Raw genomic sequence first — 6,760 nt, forward strand, 5'->3', positions numbered from 1 at the left:
TGGATTGCCTGAGTTGCATGCGTGTGTGTTTTTTAATATGGGCAACATGGTTCCCTGAGATGCCTCAGTGTTGCTCACCTCCATCTCTAACACACAGCCACACAAATGATTTTAAAACTACTGAAAGAAATAATTGGCTACACTGCAGCTCCACTGTTTTGTTTGGCACCCCTGCATGTTCTGCATTGCGTGGGGAAAAAAGTTGAAGGCTGTGTTACATACTGTAACACAGCTAGAATGCAAAAACACTTTATACTTCACATAAGGTGGTGGACGTTATTGACAAAGGCAAATTTGTGTTGACCCCAGCAAGGCAGCTAGCGTACTTTGCATTTCTCTCTTACCCGGATGTGACAATAAAGTGCTGCACTACAGTAAACCCTGCAGACACACATGAGTGTGTGGCAGAGTCTTTGGTTTACACTAAACTGAGAGCAGACTTGGAGAGCTCTCCCATTGAAAATAGCGAGATGGTTTTGTTTGTGGATGGCTCATGTTGGAGAGATGGGGATGCCTTGAAGGCTGGGTTTGCTGTAGTCCAGGCACAGGGTGATGATTTTCACACTCTCGTTTCAGAGCACAACCCTGTTCTGGTCAATTAGCAGAGATAAAGGCTTTGACTACAGCGTGCCGGCGAGGACAACATAAGACAGTTACTATCTACACAGACTCTGCATACACACATGATGTATGCCATCAGTTTGGAGCAGTCTGGAAGCAAAGGGGGTTTCGCAAAAGTGACGGCTCCCCCATTCAGCATTATAATCAGATTTTGGAGTTGCTACACACAATGATGCGTCCCAAGCGTTTGGCTATTGTTAAGTGTCAGGCCCACCGCAAAGGTCGTGATTTTGTTATTCAAGGAAATGCAGTCTCTGATGCGGCAGCCAGGCCAACATTTTGATAACGGATGCGCATGGTCTTGACCATTGCACAAGGGGGGTGGTGTTACAGAAAATTACAGAACAAGGTTTCTGGACACCATAGCTGCAAGCAATGACGGATGCAAGGTTGTCAGAATATGAGGTGTGCATTAAGAACAATTTACGCAAAGCAATCACGGCCCCAGTAGGGCACATTCCAGTGCCTGAGGGACCGTTCAGACACTTGGTGATGGACTATGTGGACATGGGAAAAACAGCATATGGAAAGCGATATATGCTTGTGATTGTGGACAGGTTCAGCAGATGGGTGGAGACAATACCGTCCAAGGACATGGGGGCGATGACAGTGGTGAAATTCCTGATCAGAGAGTCCGAGGTTTGGGATACCAACTGAAATAAGCTCTGATAATGGAGCTGCCTTTGTGGGGAAAGTTAAAAGTTAGTGGTTTAACAGCTGAGAATAAAACAAAAGTTGGCATGTGTGTATCACCCTCAGATGCAGGGTATGGTGGAGAGAGTGAATGGCACACTTAAGCAGAAGCTGAATAAAATTTGCGCCGCCATGAAAATGAACTGGGTGGATGCCCTGTCAACAGCCTTGATGACATATCGGATGGAAACGCACAGGTGATGCATTTGTCTCCGCATGAAATGCTGACAGGGAGACCTATGCCTGGATCGACTTGGAGGGGGCGTATAAGGGACCCAGCCTAGATCAGCTGGGGGATGAATTAAAGTTGTACATGAGGACTTTAACCAAAATACACAAAACTATTTCCAAACAGGAAAAGGAGAAAGCACAGAAAGAAGACACAGACCAGGAGGAGCCAGTCATCTTTCCAGGAGATAAAGTCTACCTGCGAGTGTTCCGGTGAAAGTGGCACTAGCCCCGACGAGAGGGACCCTTCAAGGTGACACGAGCCACAGCAACAGCGGTGCAGGTAGAAGGGAGTAATATGTGGTACCATTTGAACCACTGCACTAGAGTACCGCACGAAAGACAGAGTCACTGAAAACAACACAGAGGATGCAGTTGCCCTTGACTTAGATGGCCCTGATGGAGCTCCCAGAGGAGCTCCACAGCTTGGGGTGGAGTCAGTTTCAGGATCAGAGCAGAGTGAGGGTCAAGAGGGAGCATCGCAAGCAGACCAGCCACTCCAGACAGGACACGAAGCTGTGGGTTCTGGTACGGCTGACAGCAACGATGTTAGTGATGCTAATGATTTATCAGGCCCTTCAGGTCTGGGTGCACAGCAGGACCACAGGTCAGGTGAGCACAGGACAACTGACTTCACTGACTCAGCCTGGTCCTTTGATGCTGAATAACCTCTCAGATTACAGTGAGCGAAAGCGGAGAGAAATGGGGGGAGATATGGGAGTGAGGAGAGTGAGTAAATTTTAGAAGGATGCCCAGGATGAAGTAGACCTGTATGGGTTAGCAAAACGTACACTTGGAAATTGGTGATATAAATGGGCTAAGTATACCGCCACTTCATTAGGGCAGGAGGGGTGTGTGTTGTGTGCAAGTCCTGACCCTTCAGTTAGGGTTGTCCCGTTCCCATACACTAATAAACAGTGTGAAGAATGGGAAATGGAGAGGATTATGAGATTCTGGAAGAGTCTGTGTCAGGAGGGGCAGGCCCCTAAGAAAGTGCAGGCCCACATCTAACCAGACGGAGCGCATACCGTACTGCCCATATCAGCGTCTGATATATCAGGGAAATACTAAATATGCATAGAGGGTGGAAAAGCATTGTGGGCAGTTTAAGCCCTGGGAAGGAGGTCAGCAAGATATTATGGCGAACAAATTGAGTTTTTTTACAGCAAATTTTCCTCTCTTCATGTTGTCCCTACTGCGCAGATTAATCGTCCCATGTGCCTGCCAGCAAATATTGCTCCTTTACCTGCCGAATGCTGCCTAATTTTAATGCTGCAATTGAAAGGCTTCAAACATGATATGGGTGTGTGGGTTCTTACTAAAAAGTTATAATTCAAGTAGCCTCAATAACAGTCCATTTTGATGGCAGGTACCTGAAAGTACAACTCTGGAGGACCTTGAGAAGTGAAAGACACCTCTGCTTGACTTCATGGCCAATGCAGGTTGTCTGAGGCCTATCCGGTCAATAAGAGACGGGAATCTGCTGGAACATGACATTGTCACGTTTCAGGTCATCCACAGGGGTCAGGGTCCATTTCAGAGGTATTCTGTGTTCTGTTTACATGTACGTTAGTTAGGATCAGAATTTTATCCTTTGACCATCATGGTTCAAGTTGCTATTATTTCTTTGAATATAAACTAATAAAGTAACCAGTAACACATTGATAATTAATAAGCGAGTTATAAACACTGTCTACATTCTGCGCCACCTGTTCTGCTTTGAGACAATCACAATGACTGCTGACCAGATGGAAGATCTTTTCAGCATTCATCTGTCTCCAGAAGGTAGCAACAAGAGAGTTGCTGAGGAAATAGACTCTCCAGAAGGTAATGACCATCTCCAGGATGCAGAAGGTACTTTAATTGACCGTATAGTGTAGAAGTAAATGTTGTTTTTGTAAAACAAAATATACCTGTATAACAAAAAACACTGTAGCTAAAGGTAAATCCTCTTACTGGACAATCACCTATTTTAAATCGCTCTTCAGTTTTATCCGTTTTCCAAACCTCTTATCCTTCTGGGTCACGGGGGTCGGGAGCCCATCCCAGAAGCAATGGGCACGAGGCAGGGAACAACCCTGAATGGGGTCAAGCCCATTGCAGGGCACACTCACACACCATTCACTCACACACGCACACTTACGGGCAATTTAGCAACTCCAATTAGTCTCAGCATGTTTTTAGACTGTGGGGGAGAACCGGAAAACCCAGAGGAAACCGCACGACGACATGGGGAGAACATGCAAACTCCACACACATCTGACCCAGGCGGAGACTTGAACCCGGGTCCCAGAGGTGTGACGCAACAGTGCTAACCACTGCACCAGCATGTCGCCCCATCCTATTAAGCTTATTGTTCAGAATTAAAAATGGGGTTATTAAGAAAGAGTAGCCTCCTATAAAATAGCCCAGCACTCCTCCCTCCAGGCCAAGAATATTTTCTTTATGGTCCAGTTCAAAATAATGTCATCTGCAGAAATACGGAGCACTTGTAATTTATCTGTATTTTAGATGGTAGACGAGTGGCTGGGTGACGTCGTGGCTGGACGACTTGCAGTGTAGCTTGTTATCTGTGCGTTCTGGACAGGCTGCTGACTTCTGATTACTTTTGGCATTTGGTTCAATGTTACGTCATTTCCAGGTGTGTCGGTGCCCAGTATGAAGCTAATCGCCGCATTATAGTTATGAAAAGAAGACAGAATAGCAAAGAAATTGAGGCAGAATTAATTCAACAAAGTATTAAAAATATTACTCAAGTAGATGAATCGCTTCTTGAGACTGAAGGCGACTGTATTTGCACGAACGAGCGTCGAAAAGAAATGCATTATTGTCGCGCAGGAGAACAAGACAACCGATGTTACAGCGAGCGGACGCTGCTGCCGCGCAGGAGAAGCGAAGCGACATTGCCTTTAAAATGAGAGATTACATTCCGTGGCAGGGGGACAGTTTACAGCACGACACCGGCATTAGGCAGCAGGATGGGTGGGTTAGGTGATCTCCCAGACTGAAAGGGATTCTGGGGACTCAGGGGACAGTGTCGCCCTGAGGGACTGAGGGCCACGTCAGAGGGGGCCTGCTGTAGAGGGGCCCAGACAAGGGATGGCTGATGTAGAGGAGCCAGGTGTGGAGGTGCCACATATTGAGGAACCCTGGTGATCACACTACAGGGGGCCAAATGTTGGTGGGCCAAGAGGAAGTGGCTGGGGAGTAGAAAGCATAGATGTCTTGGAGGTGGGTAGACTACAGAGATTTATGCACCCCGGGATTCCCTCAAGTGCCTCTCAGATCTAGGATGGCCAATACTCGGTCCTCCCCAGGAGTGAGAGGATGCAGACTGGCTCCCCCCAGCTCTCCTCACCGGCTCCCTCCAAAGAGCTGTAGCCCTCCTTTTGGTGATGCCGACATCGTCCCTGCACTTCCCCCTCACACTCTCTGCCATGCGGCAGCAGACATGGCCCACAGAATGTATCAATTTTCTTTGATCTCTTGCTATATAGTTTCCTGACATATATTTGTCTTTTGCCAATGTGCATTATGATATAGGAAACGTACCCCAGAGCAGGACTTTAGACTAAACCATTTTCAGTAAGGATAGGTGTGCTTGGGGTGAAAACACTTTAAATGAACTGTTGAGATTGATTCATTTTATCTGTACTTTTTTGAATATGAAGAATTATTTTAGTGGATATCTCCCTATTTTAATGCTAGAGGGAGCCCCCCCCCCAAATTTATGCCTGACCCACAAACCCACACACTGTCCACAGATGAGAACAGCGCAGACCCTGCACAGTCAGGTTTGGCAACTCCTTCCAATTTTATAGCCCAAACCAGGAGTAAAAGATGCAGAAAATCAGACCCTTCATAGAAAAATTTATGTTCAACGACACTCCATAATGCTGCTTAAAATGAAGCAATGCACGCACAAGTTAAAGCTCTTTTCGTTTTAATGAATGAGGAGTTTTGGATAAAGAAATGAATTAGGCTTATTTTTTTCATGTGAGCATCCTCCTGCAGCATTTAAATACGGTAAAGTGGCTGATGGATGGACTTGTATTAAATTTGGGAGGGTCTGAATGAAGCTCATTACCCCAAATTTTCTTAAATTGGCTTATATATTTACAACATGGTGACTGCAACAATAATACACCCACGACTGTGGTGTTCTACCTAGAGCACCACTAGAGGGAGCTCACACATTCTGTCGTACTTGCCACAGTAACAACAGTGATGTATAGGAACAGAGTTAGAAGCCGGTAATTTATATATAAAAAATGTCATTTCATTAATCTGACTGGGTAGGTCCAGCTGTCAATCCCACCCAGGCCTATCCTCAGCTCCGCCTCTGCGTCAGTCCATCTCTTTGCAGTCCAAGTTGTACATCTACCAAACTTGGCAACAAATTTGCAACGGTTCTGTTTCGGTGGTTGTATTTAAGGAATGTCACATTAGTAAACATCTGGACATCTGAAATGGGCAGAGACAAAATCGGCAGTACAGGCAGACCAATGTCTTTGAAACTCCTTTTTCCTTCAGCACCCTCTTACTGCAAAACCTCAATCCAAAGTTCTCCATGTTGTTCATCTCTGTGAAACTGCAACAGGAGAGCTCTCTCCACTGGTGTTCTAATTCACCAAGGGAACAGGAAAGGCCCTCTTTTGGTAGACTGCCTACTGCAGGCTCTCTTTCCCGGGGATGAATTATCTCCAGCTTACTCAAGTGACTCTGGAAGTCGCATTAGATACTGTGTCCAGAAGCAGTCCATGCTGCGCTTAGGAATGATGTCTCTTCTAGTGTAGAACTGACTGTGGAATTTACTGTAAATACCTAGCAAAAAAAAAAGCTGCCAGAAAAGTATTGCAAAATTGCTGTTAATCACTGTAAAACCCCCAGCTCCATGGGTGTCCCTACAGGTGGCTGCCCTTTGCTGCCAGGTTTGCTGTTACCTTTGTCTGTGCCCGTGTGTCAAGTAGAGCAAGATGGGGTAGGTGAAAAGAGAATTTCCCCAAGGGGAGTAACAAAGCATCTTCATTTCATTTAGAAAATAATTACAAAATGTCTTTTACAGGTTTTGTCCTATGTAAATTACAGCAATTGTCTTTTTTAAACAGAAAAATAACAATTAACTGTAATCTAGTTTAAAATATTATATTGTATTCTATTCAAAATATAGAAGTTACCTAGCAACTGGAATTGGCAATAAATGCTATTAATACTCCAC

The sequence above is a fragment of the Brienomyrus brachyistius genome, unplaced genomic scaffold, assembly GCF_023856365.1.
Source record: "Brienomyrus brachyistius isolate T26 unplaced genomic scaffold, BBRACH_0.4 scaffold80, whole genome shotgun sequence".
In the NCBI taxonomy this organism is placed as follows: Eukaryota; Metazoa; Chordata; class Actinopteri; order Osteoglossiformes; family Mormyridae; genus Brienomyrus; species Brienomyrus brachyistius.